Consider the following 25,351-nt stretch of genomic DNA (forward strand, 5'->3'; position numbering starts at 1 on the left):
GAGCAATATTGTTAGCGTTAATCCATTTGGAAACAAATAAACTGTATAAATCTTGACCAGAGCCTCCATAACAACAAAAACAAACACAGGAAGAGAGAGAGAGAGAGAGAGAGATAGAGATAGAGAGAGAGAAAGAAAGAGAGAGAGAAAAGGAGAGAGAGAGAGGGAGAGGGAGATTGAGAGAAAGAGAGAGAGAAAAAGAGAGAGAGAGCGAGAAGGAGAAAAAGAGAGAGAAAAATAAAGAGAGAGAAAGAGAGAGAGTGAGAGAGAAAGAGAGAGAAAAAAGAGGGAGAAGGAGGGAAAGGGAGAGAGAGAAAGAGAGAGGTCGAGAGAGAGACTGACAAGGGAAAAAAAGGAGAGAGATACAGTGCTGTAGAAAACAATAAAACAATGTGGTGTACTGTACTTACGTGGCATGGAGAGGCCACTGGGGCCAGGTGGTGGTGGTGATGGTGGTAGGACTGTGGAAAGAACAGTTTCCATCAAAACCATTTGGAAACAAATAAACTGTATAAAACTTGACCAGAGCCTCCATAACAACAAAAACAAACACAGAAAGAGGGAGAGAGAGAGAGATAGAGAGAGAGGTGGGAGGGAGAGAGGGAGGGAGAGAGGGAGGGAGAGAGGGAGGTAGAGAGGCCACTGGGACCAGGCAGGGGCCCTTCCGTTGGTGATGCTGTTGAAAAAAAATATGTTACTGTTACACAAGTACAGAAAAGAGAAAGAGAGAGGGAGGGAGAGAGAGAGAGAGAAAGGGAGAGAGAAAGGGAGAGAGAGAGAGAAAGAAAGAGAGAGAGAGAGAAAAAAATGCAAGTTTAAGGTTTACTGGATTCACTACTCTCTAGCACCACTACCACTATATGGAGGTGTTCTGCATAAAGAAAAGAATAAAACAGTACTCAGTGGGAAAGTAGAGGGTAAACAAACTCAACTGTAACATTACTACTGTATGTATATGTACAGTATTAAAACAAAATGTCCTACAGTATACAACTATATACAGTACTTACTTGGCTGGTGAGGGGAGTCTGGGTCCTCCTCCTTGACTGGGGAGGGTGAGGCACTTCAATGTCTTCAACTAAAAGACACAAGGACAGAAACAATTATTGTGTAAGGAGAAGACGTTGGAGATGTGTTGAGAGAGAAAGAGAAAGAAAAACAGATGGAGAGAGGGAGAGAGAAAGAGAAAAAGAGAGAGAGAAAGAGAAAAACAGAGGGAGAGAGGGAGAGAGAAAGAAAGGGAGAAAGAGAAAAAAAGAGAGAGAGAGAGAGAGAGAGTGAAAGTGTGAGAGAGAGAAAAACAGAGGGAGACAGGGAGAGAGAGAAAAAGAGAGAGAAAAACAGAGGGAAAGAGAGAGAGAAAAGAGACAGAGAGGAAAATGAAAGAGAGAGAAAAAAAAGAGAGAGAAAGAGAGAGAGAGAGAGAGAGAAACAGAGGGATACAGGGAGAGAGAGAGAGAAAAAAAAGAGAGAGAGAAAAAGAAAGAGAGAGAAAAACAGAGGGAAAGAGAGAGAAAAAGAGAGAGGAAAATTAAAGAGAGAGAGATAAAGAGAAAGAAAGAGAGAGAGAAAGAGAGATCGAGAGAGAGAGAAAGAGAGAGAAAGAGAGAAAGAAAGAGAGAGAGGGAGAAAAACAGAGGGAGAGAGAGAGTGAAAGAAAGAGAGAGATACAGTACTGTAGAATAAAATGTGGTGTAGTGTACTTACACGGCCAGGTGAGGCCACTGAGGCCAGGGATGTACCCTTCGGTTGGTAATACTGTTGAAAACAAATAATGTTACTATTACACAAGTACAGAAAAGAGAGACACTGAGAAAGAGAGAGAGAGAAAGAGAGAGATAAAGAGAGAGAGAAAGAGAGAGTAAAAGAGAGAGTCGAGAGATTCTGATAAGGAAAGAAAAGGAGAGATATACAGTACTGTAGGAAAAATGTGGTGTACTGTACTGACGTGGCACGGGGCTTATACCTGCAGCCTCCTCATCAATGACCAGTCTGTCTTTGTGTACAGTATAAGAAAAAAAATATTATACAAAAAATAAAAAAGGCAGTAGCATGACACTAGTGTGTCCATTCTGTAACTGTTTTAATCATTACCACTGTCATTTGAGGAGGCTGCTGAAGGTGGTGGTGGTGGTAGTGGAGGTAGGACTGTGGAAAATTAACACTGTACTGTCAGTTTCCCTCAAAACCATTTTGAAACACATAAACTGTACAAATCTTGACCAGATACTCCATAACACCAAAAACAAACACACAAATGAGAGAGAGAACAATGTACAGTTGTACAGTGTGTACTGTACTTACTCCGACAATTCAGCCCACTGGGCCCGGCTGCTGCTGGTGGTGGTGATGGCGGCGGTGGTGGTGATGGAGGTGGTAGTGGTGATGCCGGTGGTGGTGGTGATGGTACTGCCGGGGCAGGGGGGGCTTCTTGCCCTGTGGGGAAAGATACATGTCGTCATTAAGGAGAATTTGAAAACAAAAGTTCAGACCTCTATTCCAAATTGTAGAGGGATTATGGTACAGTACTGTAGATGGCCTTAGGGAATTAGCCATTGACCATGATAAAAATACAAACCAATACAGTATACTGTAGTACAAAAACTACTGTAGTCTGTGAAGCTGGCATTGGGCCCAACATAAAACAGTATGGTACTGTACTGTATTTAAAAAAATATACAGTACAGTAAAGTACTGTATGACCAAGTGGTGCAACGTCACACAGAGGCTCTGTGGGTGGCACTGTCACCACCCCACAAGCTTTACTTTTGCCTTGCAGGGTGCCAGGATCAGCACCCTGCTGCCAGAATTGCTGGCCTTTGCATACTTTGGATGCTACTGTATACTGTAGGCAAACCCTGGCGTTTACATTTTTTAGGGGGTCTACAGTATTTACTGTACTAAGCAGTGTTAGGAGACAGAGGGCCCCATTTACATTTAGCGCTCGCTAAATGTGTTATACCATCTTCCTGTATTTAGTAAACAGCGGTAATCTTTCCGGCAATGGAGACCCGGCAGTGCCTTTCCGGCTTCAACAAACCCTTCCAGGCACTTATGGGTCTCCCTGTCATGCACATGTGCAGACGGACCATCACGCATGTGCATGACACTGGAGCCCGTCACTGGCAGCGTTAGGCTGCCAGCAACCCAGCGGAGGATCCCGCTGAGGACTTCGACTTTACGGGACCTCGCCGGAGGGGTAGGTATTACTAAATACCAGTGGAATTTTCATTTGTATCACAGTGATACTAATCACTGAATCTGTCCGTGATGTACAGTTATAATGTCAGACTTAAAGGGGGCAGGCCCAGCACAGATGTATAGTGTGTACAGTAGGTTAACATAGATTTGGTCGACAGGCATTAGAATGGTGGATCAATCAACTTGCCTTTTGTTACTGTAGGTTTATTATACAAACAAGCCATGTCGACCAATAGTGTGTTGCCCTTTAGTCCATGTACAGTACAGTACTGTAGATTTAATCACCCTGTCAATGAAATGTCTACCAGTCATGTCAGTGTGTGGTAACAACTGTCAGTCATCATCAGATACTGTAGTATCCAACACCCTACAGTGCAGTGTACAGTACTGTAGAGTATGTCAGAGTTGTGCATTGTACTGTATTTGTTATTGTACAGTATACTGTAATTCATGTGATTATACAGCAATACTGTACTTACTGCACCTTATATGCCTCCTGATCCTCTCTAGGTGAGGCCTGTCCCTCCTGAGCTGGTGTGACCACCTGCGCTGCAGGGACCTTACGTTGTGCCTGTATAGTGCCTGTATATCTCCCTGCTGGCATTTCTGAATGCTAGCTCTTTGTCTTCATTAGAGGCAAAGGGTTGGTCCGCCACTTCACCAAGACAAAGAGCTCACCAGCCGAGATCCTCCTTGCCCGTATCGCAGCCATTTTCAATAGCCAGTAATGCACGTCACACGCCGCATAACGTATGGCGCACGGTGCACCATACACGACGCACGACAACACTAATTCACTCGTTACGGCAGGCATCTGTGGTGCACTGTAGTGTAGAAATAGTTGCAAAGTAGTGTGGACATCACGGGATTGAAAAGTTTCTGAAGTCATGAAATCACTATTGTGTAACATTCATAGCAGCACACTACAGTAGTTGTCCTAGCAGATGGGGGACGGTCACTTTTCGTAGCCATTTTCAGAACACAAGGGCAGAGCTGACTGCTTACAGTAAATGGATTAACAAAGCGTCCTTTATTGTGGTAATGAGAGGCTCTTGCTTGCTTTGCGGGAAGGGACCTGATGCACTGTGTATGACTCTCGGCCCACTGGGCATGCACCAGAAATTCCATTGCAACCCTCCTACTGGGCATGCGCCCACCAGAGATGCCTGTTCAAAACCATCGGAGAAGGCTGACAGCCACCATACCGCCAACCGTGTAATACAGAGAGCTCTCTCTCATACAGATCCCACTACTACCTACTGGACATGAGAAATCACTATAGTGTGCAAGGTTGGAACAGCATCGACATTGTCGCAAGTTTGCAGTGTAGCACTATTTTGCGCTTTAAGCACACAGTCAGTTTGTAATACAGAGACCTCTCTCTCATACTGTACAGAGTCCATTCACTACCAGTTTCTGCAGTTATGAAATCACTATTGTGTGGTGCAAAATTCAACCGCACCGTCAGTTTTTAATATACAGTACAGACACATTCATAGTGGCACACTAGTTGTCCTAGCAGATGCGGGATGGTGTCCTTGGCAATGGTCACTATTTGTAGCTTTTTTCAGGATACAAGGGTAGAGTTGACTGCTTACAGTCAATGGATTAACAAAGCATCCTTTATTATGGTAATGAGAGGCTCTTGCTTGCTTTGGGGAAGGGACCTGATGCACTGTGTATGACTCTCGGCCCACTGGGCATGCACCAGAAATCCCATTGCAGCCCTCCTACTGGGCATGCACCCGCCAGAGATGCCATTTCTAATCCATCGTAGATACAAGAAAAATATCCTAGCGCTTAAATACAACACTGAGCATATGTCAGAAACAGACCTGCAGCGGTGTGATAAATGGGAATAATTGCAACCCCACAAACACTAAACGAATATAAAAGCACACACACTGCGCTGGTATGAAATGAATAGGAATATGAATAAAAATAGAAATATATTGGAAATTTAATATAAGCAAAAATAGGCAAAAAAATATAGTAATAAAGATAAAAATAAAAACATATATCAAAATGAGCACATAAATGACAAAAATTCAGAGATACAAAATGAATGACTAGCACATATACACATAATAATGACAGTTGTACTGCTCATGAATCAGAATAGATGATTCCTGCATGGAAAAGTTCCAAATTAGCATGTGAAGGATGTTTGGATACACTTGCTTAGTTAATCCATAGTTTGAAATAAAGTAACGCTTGTCTGCAAACAGTGTGTCAATTGAAATATCCACAATAATGGAAGAATCTGGAGCTTATATAGCAATAAATGGCTTGAGTGCTAGAAGTGTTAACCCCGTCGGGCACACAGTGCTGAAAGAAAATAGTACTCACCAGTTCCTGAGATCTCAATCAATTGCAGGGAGAAATAATAGTGTCTCACCGGCTGAACAGTGTATGGCTGACCAAGTCGGGATATTCAGGGACACGTTGTCTCAAAGATCTGGTATGGTAGGTCTCCGTCCGGCTACACAGTCTGGATACCTGCCGGAGTCAGAGCCAAATGAACGCTGGGAGGAGATCCAGGTAGGAGTGAGCGCGGCCGCGACTTGTGGATTCTCCTCGCGCCGGAATTATACACTGGGAACCGGAATCAGGCACTGCGGACACTGACAGCACTCGGCAAAAACAAGTTGCAGGACAAGGCACTTTGAATAGATAAGGACAGCAACGCATTTCATCCCGTTCCTGGGACTTTTTCAAGCTAAATGTCCTTATCAAATCCTCCATCTTAAATAGGAGCCATAATGAGTCCAATCACTCTCAAATTGGTAGCCATAGATAGCCAATCAGAGTGTTCTCTACTGCTTTTCATTTAGTAACACCTGATGACCAACATGAAATTAATACACATATAGACAAAGCACAATATCGGTTTCATTTGATTTGCTTACATGGATATAAAAAGAACTAATAATCTATACATAAAAATAAATAGGGAAATAAGGATTGATAAAAACCTACATACCAACAAATTGGGAATCTAAAATATTAAAGAAAAATAAATATTTATTTATTTTAATATGTATGCATAGAGAATACTAAGATACCCAAGTGTAATTCTACATCTACATGAATATCCATATATCCATGCATATATGCATGGGTATAGGTAACAGATGGAAAAGCTAGTAAATAGAACTAAAATCTATATACATGACCTTAATTTCATTTAAAAACTATAACCAAAATGAAACCAAAAATAAACAGCAAACATACATATTCAAAATATACACATAAATACATTATTAAAGCAGACACTGAATATATTCAATATATATTAAATTGTGCTAATGACATAATAGCACAAAAATGAATACAAATAAAAGTAAAAATAATAATGACACAGAAATCCTGAGAAACACAGGCCTTAGGCAACAATAAAAAGGATTCGTGTAATGGTGTAAACTAAATTATCTAATGCTATATAGGTCTCTCTCAACTTCCAATAATATATTAGCAGAGAAAACAAAGATTGCCAGAAGAGCAGAAGCAAATACTGGTTACATAGTAGTTAAATAATTAATTTATTTATACATTTGTTAATTTGTTTAATAACACATTATAGAATCCAAATGGATCGGACAAACAGGACAGAACCAAAAAGAAGTGAATAAAGGAGAGTGAGAGAGGGTGTAAATAATAACTAAAAACTAAAGGCAGGGATGGCGGACATCGTGTGCCATCCACCAACCAGACAGTATGTGTGGATGGCGGACGATAGCCGCCAGCCCAGCTGAATGATCAATCTATAAATTCAAGGGCTTCATTAAGTCCATCCGGGGACAATGTTTGTAATCTAAAAATCCACTCAGATTCTGCTTGACAAAGTTTCCTATAGCGATCTCCCCCTCTCAAAGTAGGTTTGACCACATCGATTCCCAAAAGAGAAAGTCCTGATGGATCACAGTTATGATGTTCAAGGAAATGTCTAGATACACTATGTGACATCAGTCCCTTCAGTATATTAGTTCGATGTTCTCGAAAATCTCTCTTTTAGGGGCCTTGTTGTACGCCCTATATATTGTTTTGGGCAAGTGTAACTTAGCATATAAATTACATAATCTGTTTGACAATTAAGAAATTTTTTTATAATATATTCTGTTTTGTTAGCTACTGATGTGAAGATCTTAGTCTTATTTTGAATATAGCCACAAGTAAGACACCTTGGGCGATTACAACGGTAGCATCCAAGGGGTCTATCTTGAAGCCAGGTTGAGGTAGTCTCAAAGGGTTTGGACAGGGGTTTCTTTCAGCACTGTGTGCCCAACGGGGTTAACACTTCTAGCACTCAAGCCATTTATTGCTATATAAGCTCCAGATTCTTCAATTATTGTGGATATTTCAATTGACACACTGTTTGCAGACAAGCGTTACTTTATTTCAAACTATGGATTAACTAAGCAAGTGTATCCAAACATCCTTCACATGCTAATTTGGAACTTTTCCATGCAGGAATCGTCTATTCTGATTCATGAGCAGTACAACTGTCATTATTATGTGTATATGTGCTAGTCATTCATTTTGTATCTCTGAATTTTTGTCATTTATGTGCTCATTTTGATATGTTTTTATTTTTATCTTTATTACTATATTTTTTTGCCTATTTTTGCTTATATTAAATTTTCAATATATTTCTATTTTTATTCCTATTCCTATTCATTTCATACCAGCGTGGTGTGTGTGCTTTTATAATCCATCGTAGATGGCTGACAGCCACCATAGTGCCAACCATGTAATACAGAGAGCTCTCTCTCATACAGATCCCACAACTACTTACTGGACATGAAAAATCACTACAGTGTGCAAGGTTGGAACAGCATCGACATTGTTGCAAGTTTGCGATGTAGCGCTATTTTGCGCTTCAAACGCACAGTCAGTTTGTAATACAGAGAGCCCTCTCACAGACAGAGGTCACTCTCAGTTACAGTTCAAGAGACATCGCTATAGTGTGCAGGGCTGACACCGCATCTACATTGTCGCAAGTTTGCGGTGTAGCGCTCTTTTGCGCTTTAAACATACAGTCAGTTTGTAATACAGAAATCACTATTGAGTCCAAGTCTAGGACAGCGTAGAGAGTGGTGCAAAATTCAAGTTTTAAACACACAGTCAGATTGTAATTTAGAGGCTTCCCTCTCAAACAAAGCACACTACAGTAGCAGTTTCTGAAGTCATGAAATGACTATTGTGTACAAGTCTTGGACAGCGCAGAGTGGCACAAGGGTGAAAATTCAACAGCATACCGTACAGTACTGTAGTAATACAGACAACTGCGCATGCACAGTTATGATCTTGCATATGCCATGGCATAGCACTACATGGCGTATGGCTTGGCACCACAGATCCCATTGTAACCCCTCCACTGGGCATGCGCAAGAAATCCCATTGCAACCCCATGGAGCTGACAGCCACCACAGCGCAGACATTGACAAAAGTTTTGCACTATTTAAACGCACAATCAGTTTGTAATGTCTTTCTTTTAAGCAGCCTTTTAAACAACACCACTACAGTATTACAGTACAAAACTACTACAGTAGTTTCACTATAGTGTCCAGAGCAGACAGTGCCAAAAAAAAATATTATTTCCAGGGATTGAACCCGGGACCATAATTCTTCCAAAGTGATCACCTAACCACTAGCCCACATGCCAGCTACAGTGAACCACACAGAGCGGCCTCATCCTTGTGCACTCCTCCCGCTGCTGTTTTTAATTAATTAATTAATTATAAAAATTATAAAAAAAATTGTCACACTGTAATTCATCCCATCTCAGTGAAAGCTGTGCGTGCATCTCATTAATCTACAGTATCGGTCATACCGTGATAACAACTCAGGCAACTTCTCTACTGTTCAGTTATGTACAATACTGTATATGCACTGATTTGCATCCTGTTATAAGATCTTACTGTATGTACATTATGTGACATTAAAAATATTGGTTGTGCGAACATGCAAATGCTGGGAATGTGATATCCATCCAATTTAAGTTTAACATTATGGCATTCAGTACAATGCATTCAGTACAAATTACAACAGTGGAGCACTCACCACCCAGCAGTTAAATGCTGTATTACATGCCGTAGTGTATCCTTCGTTGAAGAATACCACGGTATGCCACAAGTCCATGGCGCATATTACATGTGAACTTTAAAACAATAGATCATAGATGCAATAGCATAAACCGTAAGTGAGGTCATAATTACTCCCAAACACCTCCTAGTTTGTCCCTATTAAGGTGATATATATATCAGGCCCCCCACAGGAGTTTTACATCCCTTGATGAAGTCTATTAACTAAACGAAATGCGTTGTTCCACCTTTTATGAACTTACCTTTCATTTATGCTCATATAAGTCACTTTCTTTTCTATCCACATTAGAATGGTTTTACTTTGTATGAAATAGCTTTGTTTTTTACCATGTATATGTTTTTAATGGAGATTTTATATACACTGCCCCATGTTTTTAGGGTCAGATTTGTGTTATAAATAAAAAACCCTTTTTTACACTTTCACAACTAGTTTGAACTTTTTTGGTAATATTATTGTAATGAATTGTTTTGCACTATGAATCACAATTATTTATATATATATATATATATATATATTGTATTTTTTATTGTACTGTGCACCCATAGCACACTAATGTCTTTGTATTTATTTTATATATATATATATATATATATATATATATATTCATTTATTTCAGTCGCTGTACACTTTAAATAATAGAACATTACACATTGGGTTTTAGATTATTATATCAGCACATTGAGCACTCTATAGTAGTTTTGATATTTTAATTTTTATTATTAACAAATCACCATTGCTATTATATTACTGATGAGCTGACACCCATATTACTGGGGAGTGCTTTTCTGTTTTTAGATATTTATGCAATTTTATATTTATCATATGTTTCTTGTATACAATTCCAAAATATTGTTTGGTCTAAACTGTGAGGAAGGGCTCTCATCACATTTGGCACTGTAATCTCTTTCATCAATTCATATATATATATACATATATATATATATATATATATATATATATATAGATAGTTATATGTATATATTTATATATATATATATATGTAAATAGCAAAACTGATATAAAGCGCACAATGTTCTGTGTGGGTGCAAAAGATTTGCAGAAATACAGATATGTATATGTATATATATACTGTACGTATATATACACATATGTATATATACACAAGTAACACAAATGTGCAAAAATACAATATAACGTGTAAACCATGCATGTGCAATAGGACTCCTGACTCCACCTTCCATGAACTTACCTTTCCATTTCCAGATAAGCCATTCCCATTTTATCCCCTTCCCCTTTTTTATATATTTATTATTACCCTGTTTTTATGCTAAACTGTTTTAAACCTCTCTCAGTGGCATAGTTACTATTGTATGTTGGTTGCCCCATGTGTCTGAGGCATTATTTATAATTAAAACTATATATTTTTATGATATCACTATCTATTAAGTTATTGTGATTTTTATATTTGATATTTATTTGCATTATTGCACATGCATATCTGCAAATCTTTTGCACCCACACAGCACACTGTGCGCTTTATATCAGTTTTGCTATTTACACATTTACCTTTAATAAATTACCATTGTGTTAATATTTTTATTGATAAGCTGACACCCATCACATTGGGGAGTGCTGTGTTTCAACATATTGTTTCTTGTTATTCAGAAATATTAATTACCAGAATAATGGGTCATTTTAAATTGTGAAGGGACCTTTGCCTCTCTGTGGTGTTACATTCTCCTATATATATATATATATATATATATATATATATATATATATATATATATACGATTCACTCCGGCAGCACTCTTCTCCAATCCAATGAATAACACAAATGCAGGTGCCTTTCTCACATAATCCTCAAACAAAGTGGGTAACGATATGCAGCTTCACAAAGTTGGGCTGCACTCATTGCAAAAATATCACAGGATACCAGGTTGAACCAACGTGTCAATGTCTTTATATAAACATTTTCCTCAGGGCATAAATCCATTAACAAACCAACTCACCTATATACCCCCTCCGGAGTGTCCATGTCGCCGTCTGCACGCAGCACTTTGCGCATAACAATGACATCACAAGAAGCGCCTGCATCAGTGCCACGGAGAGACCCGGACCACGTGACACAAATGCACCAATCGGTGAAGTAAAAGAGCATCAATACATGGGTCACCCAGCAACAGGACATCACAACAATAATACAAAAAATGTCATAATGCACACAAGATAGCATCGAGCTAGATAGAAAAAGACATACAAGACATACATATGACCATATATCGGTATAACAAATAAAAGCATATCTGCAGAGAAAATGACTTGTTAAAAATGTTGCTAAATATGTACCATAGAAATGGATATCATCAAAATGGCCCACTATAGGGAACAATATATGATACTAGTGTATCACAAACCACTACATGAAATGCAAATGAGATCACAAATGAACATACCTATCTCTATACAACACACAATGTCAAATAACATTATTTTTTTTTTTGATTATTGGTTCTTATTTTTTTCACTCATTTATTGCACTAAGCACTTTTTCAATTGGTGTCATTGATGCTATTGGACTCTTTTGATATTCTTTGCATATTAGCTTGTGTACTATCTAAGCCACCATGGCTGAGCCTATTGACACTGATCTGGATGAATTATTAGCAGGCATAGAACTTATACATGGAGAAACCTTCAGTTACTTCGATGCTGATGCAGCAAACATACGTTTTAAAGATAATCTCAGTGCTTCTAGTGGGAATCCAAACAACAGTGACCTATTTCGGGAACTTATTAAACTTAAGAGACGTGAACAGGTCTATTATTATCATGGTGTCACTTTGTCTGATTACCACAAGGAGGGTAAAATCCCACATGGTTTTCGCATAAAGAATGTTCCCACAATTGGTCGGTTTAATATCCATTTTTGCAAGAAATGGATTTCTATGTTAAATAAATGTTCATATGATTTAATCCATTTAGTTATTGAAGAAGCATCTCATGAATTGGCCATCATTCGTAGTAAAATGTATGATTTTGAGACCATGCATAAACCAATGCTATTAACAGATTCTACTGTTAATTGGTATGATAAATTGTCTATGCAAATAGATAAATATCGTAAAGACTTGGTCCCATATAAAAGGGTGAAATTAGATAAAGTGAACATGGATTATGCCAGGAAACAGGTTTATCCATAGCTTACTGGTACTGGCAACATGAGCCTAGAAGACGTCCTCCTTATCGTTACAATCGAGGGGTCTTTGATACAGAAACATCTACTGTGTGTTCTATCTAGCTCGATGCTATCTTGTGTGCATTAAGAATTTTTTTGTATTATTGTTGTGATGTCCTGTTGCTGGGTAACCCATGTATTGGTGCTCTTACTTCACTGATTGGTGCATTTGTGTCACATGTTCTGGGTCTCTCTGTGGCACTGATGCGGGTGCTTCTTGTGATGTCATTGTTATGCGCAAGGTGCCGTATGCAGGTGGCGAAATGGACACTCCGGAGGGGGTATATAGGTGATTTGGTTTGTTAATGGATTTATGCTCTGAGGAAAATGTTTATATAAAGACATTGAAATGTTGGTTCAACTCGGAATCCTGTGATATTTTTGCAATGAGTGCCGCCCTACTTTGTGATGCTGCATATCGTAACCCACTTCATTTGAGGATTATGTGAGGAAGGCACCTGTATTTCTGTTATTCATTGGATTGGAGTAGAGTGCTGCTGGAGTGAATTGTTCACATATACTGCTGCTGCTACTGGCTGCTGCTGCTTGGCGTGCACCTTCCAGAATTTGATATACCTATTCCCTTAGGAATGTGAGCTTTTTTAATTTTTTTTTTATTATTGTTTCTTAGTTTTTTCACTTATTTATTGCACTAAGCACTTTTTTAATTGGTGTCATTGATGCTTGTGGACTCTTGATATTCTTTGCATATTAGCTTGTGTACTATCCAAGCCACCATGGCTGAGCCTATTGACACTGATCTGGATGAATTATTAGCAGGCATAGAACTTATACATGGAGAAACATTCAGTTACTCCGATGCTGATGCAGCAAACATACGTCTTAAAGATAATCTCAGTGCTTCTGGTGGGAATCCAGACAACATTGACCTAGTTTGGGAATGTGAACAGGACTATTATTATCATGGTGTCACTTTGTCGTATTACCACAAGGAGGGTAAAATCCCACGTGGTTTTTGCATAAAGAATGTTCCCACAATTGGTCGGTTTAATATCCATTTTTGCAAGAAATGGATTTCTATATTAAATAAATGTTCATATGATTTAATCCATTTAGTTATTGAAGAAGCATCTCATGAATTGGCCATCATTCATGGTAAAATTAATGATTTTGAGACCATGCATAAACCAATGCTATTAACAGATTCTACCGTTAATTGGTATAATAAATTGTCTATGCAAATAGATAAATATCGTAAAGACTTTGTCCAATATAAAAGGGTGAAATTAGATAAAGTGAACATGGATTATGCCAGGAAACAGGTTTATCCATGGCTTTCTGGTACTGGCAACATGAGCAGACCACCTAGAAGATGTCCTCCTTATCATTACAATCGAGGGGTCTTTGATACTAAAACATCTACTGATGGTACCACTTCTGCTAGCAATTTAGAACCATCCACCTCCTCATATGGATGTCACCCATTAGGGGTATGCACAAGAACACAGGTTGCCAACCCCGTAGGCACTACACAAGACGTGGGGGTCAGGGGAAAAGGACGAGGCAGTGGCCGTCCACTGATGTCCAGAAGGAAACAATTTTTAGTCTTTCTACCCACATGTTAACCCCTATGGAAACACAAGTTCTCTCCAAGGGTCTTCATTTTGTCCCTACGAATAAGTTTGACCATTTTTGTTGAAAAGTTGAACATTATACATTAAATTGACAACTACGCCTATGAGAACAGTTTAATGACTTTGAAGTGAAAGCTGATCTTGATGAACATCAAATTATACCTAATGCACTGAAGAAAAAAATCTAAATTTGATCCCATGTCGGTTACCCCTTCCATCCGGACCTTTTGCCGCATGGTAGATCAGGATGTACAGCAAGCAGCTAGTAAACAACCTCATACTCATTCAAATTTGACTATAGATGAATGGCAGGCACTCAAAGCATTAAGCACTTACAGATTTGCCCAGCTAGTTTGTTGCTCCATAGGCTTATCTCTCGCGCCACGCAAGGCACTCCACTTACCACGCCATTAGTCGTGCCACACAGAAAGTTTCGTAATGTAATGTAGCGTAACGCTGGAAAAAAGTCATTACATGTAATACAAGTTTTTGCCCTCAAGGTGTCACTTTTCCTAAACTACATAGCGCATGCATCTGATTTCCAATGCATGTTCTCTATCACCACCAGATGATTGGCTGACAGAAGCGATGATTCGGTACACTATACAGTATTACAGTGTTTTCCACATGGAATCAGGAATGTATAAGAAAGCGGTAGAAGAATATCTAATAAAGTTTGAAATCATTAAGCTCTGTATTACACACTGACTGTGCGGTTGAAATTGCACACTTGCGCAATTGTAAATACTGTCGGCACTGTCCCTGACTTAGACATTGTAGTGGTTTCATTACTTTACAAACTACAGAACTGTAGTAATGGGTGAAGCGTGTAGCCTAGCGGTCTAATGCCTAGTCTCACCGCTTCTCTCTTCTTCTTGTCCTGTTTGTTCGAGACCTTGAAAATATATATTTTTTTATTATTATTTTTAAAATCTTCACTTACAATATTCAGTATTCACTACAGTACATGTGGAGTGCATGCCCAGTGCTTCGGGAGTCAAACAGCGAAAGTGGGCTTTTTATTACATACTGTACCTTAGAGCGCAAACTTGTGTCAATGCAGGCACTGTCCCAGACTTGGACACTGTAATGATTTTTTATGACCAGCAACTGGTAGTGGGCTCTGTTTGTAGTATTACAAAGTTACTGTGCGATTAGTGCACAAACTTGCGTCAATGTCGATGCTGTCCCAGACTTGCACACTTTAGTGATTTTATGAGGTCAGTAACTGTTAGTGGGCTTTGTTTGAAACAGAGGTCTCTGTATTACAAACTGACTGTGTGTTTAAACCACAAAATTGAGTCAATGTCAGCACGGATGGTGCATGCCATGGCATATGGAAGATCATCACTGCGAATGCCCAGTTGTCTGGCATTCCGACAGTATGCTGTCATTTCATGACTTCAGAAAATGCTACAGTAGTGGGCTTTGTTTGAGAGGGAAGTCTCTGTATTACAAACTGACTGTGTGTTTAGAGCACAAACTTGCATCAATGTCAATGCTGTCCCAGAATTGGACACTTTGGTGATTTTATGAGTTCAGTAACTGGTAATGGGCTCTATTTGGAAGAGAGGTCTCTGCATTACAAACTGACTGTGTTTAAACCACAAAATTGCATCAATGTCAGCACGGTTTGTGCTGTGGTGGCTGTTAGCCAGCTCCGAGGGGTTACAAATGGGATCTCTGGCACATGCCTAGTGGATGGGTTGCAATGCATTGCCAATGGCGCCGCACCATAGCCATACCTATGTAGCGCTATGCCATGGCATACAGTATGGAAGATCATACAGTAGCGGGTCATGATTCACACACAGTGAAAGTGGGATCTCCATATTACACACTGACTGTGTAATAATAATAATAATAAAAATAAAACCTGTAACCTTGACTGTGTAATAATAATAATAATAATAATAATAATAATAATAATAATAATAATAGTAATTTAAAAAAAAAAGACCTTTCAGGTTTTGAACCCCGGAAACGGGTTGTACAGATGTCTGCAATGTAGAAGTTTGATTTCTTTCCTCTACACTACAGCCGCCTGATTACTTCATCATACTGTAGATGTCACATAAAGTACTTTACTGTACACGACAGATGCAATTCTTACTAGGAGAGACTTGTGGGCAAGGGGTTAGGTGATCCACCTTGATTACACTCCTCTCCTTCTGTTTGAGACCTTGATAATTTGTTTATTTTTTTAAATGTTCACTATGGTACTGTAGTTCAGTATTGTTATTCAACCCTTACTAAACTCAATACATTATACTGTATGTAGATGTGCCCAGCTACAGTACTGTAGTTTGTTGCTCCATATGCCATATAGCGCTTTGCTAGTCACGCGCTACACTGTGGCGTATTGAGTCTCATATCACTGTGCATGCCCAGTTGTCTGTATTATTGTAAGTACAATACTGTCGGCACTGTCCCGGACTTAGACATTGTAGTGATTCCATGACTCTAGGAACTATAGTAGAGGCAGTAGGCTAGGGGACTAATGCCTAGCCTCACTGCATCTACCATTTTCTTGTCCCATAGGTTCAAGACCTTTAAAATATATACTGTATAATTTTTTTGTTTTAAATCTTCACTAATATATTATCCACAAATTCTGGCATTTCTATGCCACAGTACTTTATGACAAAAAAGTGTAACATTGACTGTGTAATAATAATAATAATAATAATAATAATAAAAAATAAAAAGTGTAACCTTCCAAGTTTCTAACCCACAAAAGGGTTGTACAAGAGCCTGTAATGTATTGGTTTGATTATTTACCATTACACTACAGCCACCTGCAATACCAAGGTTGCACCTGGCTTGAGTGTGTCCTACAATACTGTACGTCATTGTATCTCTGGCACATGCCCAGATCCATACCCATGCAGCGCTATGCCATGTTGTATGGAAGATCACAGCACTGCACATGCCCAGTGGGCCACAAGTCAAATGCAGCTAAAGTGGGATGTCTTGCTACAACAGGCTTGTGGACGAGCGGTTAGGTGTTCCGTCTCTCTACCTGCCTGTTCCAGACCTTAATAATTTTTTTTTTAATTCTTTGCTACTTTTGTTCAGTATTGTTATCCAACCCTTACTAAACTCAGTACATTTTATATATTAGGGGGTAAATTTACTAAGATGGGAGTTCTATTAAAAAGTGATGTTGCCTATAGCAACCAATCAGATTCCAGGTATTATCTTCTAGAAGGTGCTACTGTAGATAAATGAGAAGTACTGTAGAATCTTATTGGTTGCTATGGGCAACATACAGTACAGTAACTTCTTAAATAGAACTCCCATCTTAGTAAATTTACCCTACATGTTTAACTTTGTCCCCCAAATTTTTTTTCTTCCACCCCCAAATTGAAAGTGAATTTTTGTGGTGTTCTTACTGTCAGTGTTTTTTTTTTTTTATGCAGTTTACAGGACCTCTGGGGGACTGTCTGAAGGCTGCATGTTGAAGGCTTCCCACAATGTTGCACCCCAATTCACCACTTTTTTCCACCTGCTATTCATAAAGTAGGCAAAACTGTTTTGCATACTGTATTACTGTACATTGCATTGACTTCCTGCCTTGGCGGAGAATCTTTCAAATTGAATACGGCGATAATTTTCCGCCTGGTGAAATTACGTAATCGGCAAAACGTTTTAAAGCCGATCTCGTCTTTTCACTCCAAGGGGTCTATTTACTGTACTAAGCAGTTTTAGGAGACAGAGTGAAAAGTGATAAGAAAGTGAAAAGGTGCCAACCAATCAGCTCCCTACTGTCATCTCACAGGCTGAGTTTGAAAAATTACAGTTGGGAGCTGATTGGCTAGCACCCTATCACTTTCTTACCAATTTTCACTGTCTCCTAACACTGCTAAGTATTGTAAATAGACCCCTAAATTGAATATGTGTACAGTGTGTATAGTACAGTATAAGAAACAACAAAAAGTAATCCCCCAGCACACTGAATGAAATCAGCAATAAGATTTGAATAACTACATGGTGGTAGATAATTCAGAGATCTCAGGTGCATATATTTGCAAAGATATGGCTAAGCCTCCGGGCCGCGTCACGGCGTCTCTGATACCGGAGGTCCCTATCACTTGGTCAGAATCTGGGGTGCAGAACCCCAAAAAAGCCGGCGATAGCCAGCCACCCCAGCGAAGCACACCAGTGAGAGACTAAAGTGTTAGTACAAAATTAAAGGAAAATCTATGTGTTAATAAGTGAAGGTGTAATTAAAAGGCTAAGAAAAATATATATATACACAAAATATATTGGAAAGTGTAAAAGTGCTAAATAAAGTATTAATGTGTGCCTCACCAGTGCAGCCCAGCCACACCAACCGCAAGGGGCACCGCACAGCAAACTCATCCCCAAAACTGATAACTATATCCAATTTGGGTAATAATTGCCCAATATAAGGCCACATGATAATGGCACATACAAATATACCTGAATTGAGAGCTAGCTTACCTTGGAGTCACCCCTAAGTCCTCCTAATGGCACTACAAGAACCAGCACACCCTCCTAACGCTGGTCCCATCTATGCCTCTCAATACAGAAATACAAGTTGGAAGCTGCTCAATCACTTCAGTAATATCACACAGGTGCATGTAAGGGAGGGGTTAGTCTATACAAGAAACAACAAAAAGTAATTCCCCAGCACACTGAATGAAATCAGCAATAAGATTTGAAAAACTACATGGTGGTAGATAATTCAGAGATGTCAGTTGCATATATTTGCAAAGATATGGCTAAGCCTCCGGGCCGCGTCACGGCGTCTCTGATACCGGAGGTCCCTATCACTTGGTCAGAATCTGGGGTGCAGAACCCCAAAAAAGCCGGCGATAGCCAGCCACCCCAGCGAAGCACACCAGTGAGAGACTATAGTGTTAGTTTCAGATGCAATATTGCTGTGTTTAATATCCCGCTGCCTCAGTATGCCCCATCCTTTGCCTGTCCCCATAGATGCTGATTTGCGTATCGAGTTTCTATCAAACACACCATATACTGCTGATCAATTCCTAGCCGCCCGCTGCCCCTTTTAGTCTCCCACGAGTGACCGTCTTGTCCTCGCGGCCATCTTGTTTTTGCTCAGCGGCCATCTTAGTTTCAGTAACAAAAGTGCTGTTTAATGTCCTGTTTGTCTCCTTCATAGACGCTGATTTGCGTATTAAGGGGCATATGTATCATAGCTTGATGTGAGATAAAATTGGGAAATATATATCACTAATTGGCTCAAAATTATAATTTATTAAATGCAGCCTGCAAAATTTAATTTACAAGCTGGTTAGACTGTATATACTGTATCTCACTATTTTATCGCACATCAAGCTTTGATACATTCTGTACTGTATGCTCCTTAGTTTCCATCCAGCAGGCCACATTTCACATTACAGTATCTACTGTTGTAAATGTGAGGAAATTTAGGTGTAATACTTTTTAGCCTGGTCCATACAAAATGCCTGGTTTATATACTGTACGTATATCTATAGTACTGTATATATAAGGGCGTGGCTTGCTTTACGGAGGACGTGGTGACGTCAAACGCTGGACCCAGTGAGGATTTCCCTGCCTGATATCCGTGTGGCAGCACGGCGTGGATGTACTGACCAGCCCCGTGATAGACGCTAGATGTCGTGGAGACAAAGGCGGATTGAGGAGGCTGAGTGACATGCTGTTACTATGCTTCTTTTTTGATTAAAGTGTTACCAGTTTACTGATATGTGCGCCCTCCCTTTCTCTTTTGCATAAAACCCCATTTGTGCCTGTGGTTACGGACTTTTGGGATGGAGCTGCACTGAATACAAAAAAGACAATTTCTTTTGGGACTGATATTATCATTGGATACACTGGACTTTGTGCGCATGAAACTATATTCCTTACATATATATATATATATATATATATATATATATATACTGTATATATATATTTATATACTGTGTATATATATATATATATATATATATATACTGTATATATGTATATATATATATACATATATATATACTGTATATATGTATATATATATATATATATATATATATACTGTATATATATATATATATATGTACTGTACACAAAGCAGTGTTCTGAGACAGTGAAAAGAGAAGGTACTGTACCAAATAATCACCTCCGAATTGTCATTTTTCAAGGTTGTGTTTGAAAAATGACAGTTGGGAGCTGATTGGTTGGTACCTTATCACTTTTCAATGTCTCCTAACACTGCTTAGTAAATAGACCACTCTCTTTACTATCTACAGTAGCAGGCCACATTTCACATACCCTGCATACCGATGAACACTCCATAGCCCCCCATCTTGTGAGTCACAATATTGCTATTTCATACTGACCCATTAACTCATTAACACATGTGCTGCTACAATGTCCCCGGCCCTAGGTGCATATTTGTGTATCCAGGTTTACTGTACTCTGTACAGTACATTGTACTTCTCAACATACAGTACTGTACAGTACTACTATATAAAGTATATTTGCTTTAAAAAAAAGTACAGTACGGTATGTTACAGCTGATGTAAGAATGTAAACCCCCTTGTGTTCTAATATACTGTACAGTACTGTGTTATACAGTATAATAGATTTTTTAAGATACTGAACATTAAATTATGTACTGTATACTGTACTCAGTCTATGCACTCAGTAACAGTACTGTATTTCTCTTGTTCTCTCCACAGTTTTTGTCATAAAACATGACAACAAAAATCTGCAAAGCCATCAGCAAGATAATGGCAAACATGAAAAAAGAACACAAAACAACACAACAGATCCAGACCTGGCTGAAAAAGACTGTGCGCTGTCATGCATTTGAGAGAACGCGGACCAAATATAGATTTCCTTCTAAATGCACATGGTTGGTACTTTTCAGCAACCTTTTTTTTCTCTATACTGTATGTTGCTAGCATGCTACTGTATTGTGTTCCAATTTCAACAGTAACTGTCCAATAATTTGCATATGCTCTGTATGTGTTCTACCATAGGAACGTCAAAAAGATTGTGCACAAATTAACTTGTGAGGATGATGAGCGTACAGCTTTACAAATAAAATGTATTCTAAAAGCAGAATATGACCTGGACATCTCCTGTTCCAGCATCAAATGGATGCGTAAGGAACTGGGATGGACTTTTGGCCCTACAAGGTACTGTACATAAAATACTATAGTGTACAAAAATGCAGAAATGCACTCTACAGTGCACTATTTTATTCAGTACACTGTCCTTAATAATGCACTGATTTTACATGACTGTAAACTAAAACTTGTTTTTATTCCACAGGATAAATCCCATGATAAGGGATATTAATAAACAAAAGAGAGTTGAACAAGCATGATGGTGGATAGAGAGTGGAGAGAATTTTAATGACATCATTTTCACTGATCAAACTTCAGTTTCTCTCGAGAGGTTCTCAAGACTGTCCTTCTGGAACTGTGCACATCTCTCACTTAAACCACATCCGAAGCATCCATTAAAGGTCCATGTATGGGGAGGTATATCTCGTTGGGGTGCAGGACCGAACTTAATTTTTTAAGGTACAGTACAGTAATGTTTGTTGTAAAAATTATTTACAGTCATGTACAGTGTACGCTTGTTACTGACTAATATTTCTCATCTCTTTAGGCATCATGGATAAGACCTACTTCCAAGAACTAATAGTAGATTGCTGTATGGTGCCATTTGTGAGAAAATGCTTTCCATCAGGACATCGATTATTCCAGGATAATGATCCAAAACATTTGGCTTCAGCGAAATTCATAGAAGAGAGAGGCTTAAATTGGCAATGCATACCACCAGAGTGAGTATTGTCCTATAGTACTGTATTAACTGTTTATTGTACAATAAAGTATGTACAGTACCATGCAGTAATTATTCTATTACACTTTTTATTAAAGTACAGTACTGTGACTGAATATTTTTATGTTTCTTACTTTCCTGTAGGTCACCGGACATGAATCCCATTGAATTGGTCTGGGCCCAGTTGAAGAGGTTCATCAGGTCTGATGTGAAACCAACAACTAAACAGGAACTTTTGGATGGGATTATGAAGTTTTGGAAAACAGTATTGACAAGTCCCCAGTGTAACAATTATATTGATCATCTGTATAGAGACTTACCAGTTGTCATCAAAAGAAACGGTCAAGCAACTGCTATGTAGCTTATACTTGTACTGTATGTTATATATTTAGTAATGTGGAGGAGGGGTTTAACTTCCTCTTTTCAGTTTGTGATCCAGACTGCTAAGTACTGTACACTGTGTCCATACTATACTGTATGTACAGTATTGTGGTTTTGCTTTCTGCCCCTACAGTATATACAGTATTCTCCTAATTTCATTTATAAGCTCTTTATTTACAATACCTTTCCCTTACCTTATTTCCTGAACAGTACTGTACTTCATACTTTTCCTCTTTTCCTTTCATTCTTTAATTTCATTAATTTCTCTCTTCCCCTTCCCCCTGTACTCATGTTTCTGCTGTCACACACCTCTGTTCATACAGTATTTAACCCTATTACCCAGCCATGCCCCCTCCCCGCCACCTGGTCAAAGCCGCGAGACCAATAACGGTCATTGCAACCACAATTAGTGGGGATTAATCAGCAGTTTTGTGCACCCTCCTTTCCTCATGGCCCAGGACAAATCTCACAGCATTATGTCACTGCCCCTACATTATTTAACCCTTATGCACAGCAGGTTCAATACTGTACAGTATGTAAACAAACAAATATGATTTGCGCTCCAAGATTGGGAGTGCAGCCACTTGACTCAAAATATGGAGGTCACTTTCTCCAAAAATGAACTAAGCTGGATAAATAAACAACAAGTCGGGCACTCTCCAATAAGTTTCTGTAATCAGAAAGGATCTTGTTTATTATGGTTGTGTTTATTTATTGATTGTATGGTTTAACGAATATTTGGAAAAATTAGGATATCTTACCTCCCCACTGATTAACCAATGACAGGAAGGGAGGGGGTATATAAGAACAGTGTTCACTCTAGTTTATACACCTTGAAAAAGACCCTGGTGGTCGAAACACGTTGGTGAAAGGAGGGAGCAGCTATAACAGAGGGGAACATCTTGGAGGAGTATCTGCACCTGCTTGTGCTGGAACAGGTTTTTAGTCCGGATTTAAATCTGTTATATCACACGCATGCTGGTGTACTGATTACACCTTTAACTCTGGTACGCATTTGCATTTCCACTAATCGTGGCGATTATTATTTTAACATATTTACATTTACTGTACTTCACTATATATTTTGTTCTTTTGTTTTCTTCTGTTTTATGTGCAGTTCCTGTGAGCCTTATGTTTGAATACACATTCCTTTTACTTACATCGATGGATGACAATTGGAATTTTTACTTATGAACGAACAAGACGTTCCACATGGGACAGTAACTAAGAGACTTTGGCCCTCATTCAGACCCGGACGTAAGTGGACGTTCGTACGTTCGGCGTGCGTAAAAATATGTAAATTCAAACACTCGCTCGTATTTTCGAACGCAGCTAAACATCCACCCCAAACTCTACCGACCCCTCCTCTAACTAACGAGCGTGCCAAATAGCGAGCGTACATCCCCAAAGTGGCTTGAAGGGAACGCACACACAAGTACAAACCGGAAGTGGGACTGTCAGATTCCGATTACCTGATTGTCAGATTCTGCCTACCTCCCTCAATCGTATCATGCCAATCAATATATCAATTAGCTTAATTGGTTTATTTATTTTTTTTTGACAATGCAATAAACTTTAATCTTGTCCGTGTTTGTGTTTATCCGCAGAATACGTACGGCTTAAACATTCGCTTTTCTTTGTCAAAATACATGTTAGAGCCAATTAAACAATTGTTTTATTTGTTTTTAACGACGCATATTTTCCTGGGTTCATTTCTTTATTTAAATTTGCTTACGCATGTCACTGCATCAAGCCTATCATAACTCTCAAGAGATTTCTGGCCCTGTCGATCACATGACTCATACACTAACCAATAGAATTGGTCCTGTTAATTACCCAAATACATTAGCTAATCAAATTTATTTTCGGGTCTTTATTAAAAATGATTTTTAACAAATACACCATTGCCATCATGAGAGCCTCGGCATTCACCAGGCGCGAGCTGCTGGTGTTAACCGAGGTGATGGATAGGCGGATCACCAGCCAGCCTCCACCCATCACAAATCGCGAGAAGCGTTCCGCATATGCAGAGGTACGTGGCCGCCTGCATTCCTTTGGCTCATGCTGCCAGATCGGCCAGCTGGAGCGCAGGTGGTCGGACCTGCAACGGCGGACGCCCCGCTTGCTGGCATGCTTTCGCATGCAGATCATGGAAAGTAAGTTTTTGGGTCTGTGGTTTTCATGTTTATCTTTGTGGCCCTAACTGCGTTTGCATGTTTTCATGTATGTCCTATTTATTCATTGTACTCATATCTGCATGGCCATGTTTTCATGTATGGCCTATTTATTCATTGTACTCATATCTGCATGGCCATGTTTTCAGATTTGTGTTGTCATAAATTAGTGTTTTACTCGGTTTTGGTTGAAACTACCACAATTTGTTTCACATCTTTTAGGGTCACAGCGAAGACTACGGCGTCATCGCCATCCAAGATGGCGCTCTCGCCCACTCTCCCCAACCCCAAGCCAACCCTCCACACCCCCAAATTCCCCTATTTCCCCCTCCTCCCCAGCCTGCCCAGACCCTGTGGAGGATATTTCGGGGCTCCTTCCCCTCCATCCCAATTCCCCCTCTCCTCCAACCACCCCTCTTCTAACTACCCCCTCCCCTGAATCCCAAATCACCCCGCCAAGCTCTTTGGGGAATGGAGGCACCTCCGAGGAGGACGAGGGAGTGGCTTCTGGAGCGGCCGTTATTTTGAACAGTATGGGGTTTTTTTTGTTTTTTTTTGGGCAAAAACTGTTTGTATGTAATCATGTGTCGGTCCCTTTTTTTGTGTTTTTATGCCGAATTTTTTGAAGTTTTCGGTTTGTCTTTACCTGTTACTGCTGATTTCACCATACACATATCACACCTGTCTGAATCTGATTTTTTGACTTGTAATTTTGGGGTAGACCATTTTGGGGGGCTTGGTTTTTTCGTTGTAATTCTGCTTTGGCCACAATATTGACATTTTTGGGTAGCTTGGTTTGGCTTGTTTTTTAATGTGGTTTCATTATTGATGTATTAATCCCCACACTTTTCTAACCCACAGAGGACCAGAGGCGTATGGCTGAATTAGCC

The 25,351-nt window shown here is 39.3% G+C and overlaps 1 pseudogene; it reads left to right on the forward strand.

Moving 5' to 3' along the window:
• Window positions 1–21,911, forward strand: part of LOC148430766 (uncharacterized) — a 30,651-nt pseudogene extending 8,740 nt beyond the window's left edge.
• The last annotated feature ends 3,440 nt before the right edge of the window (window positions 21,912–25,351 follow it).

This window comes from Taudactylus pleione, unplaced genomic scaffold (genome assembly GCF_031769625.1).
Source record: "Taudactylus pleione unplaced genomic scaffold, aTauple2 ptg003241l, whole genome shotgun sequence".
NCBI classification, from domain to species: Eukaryota; Metazoa; Chordata; class Amphibia; order Anura; family Myobatrachidae; genus Taudactylus; species Taudactylus pleione.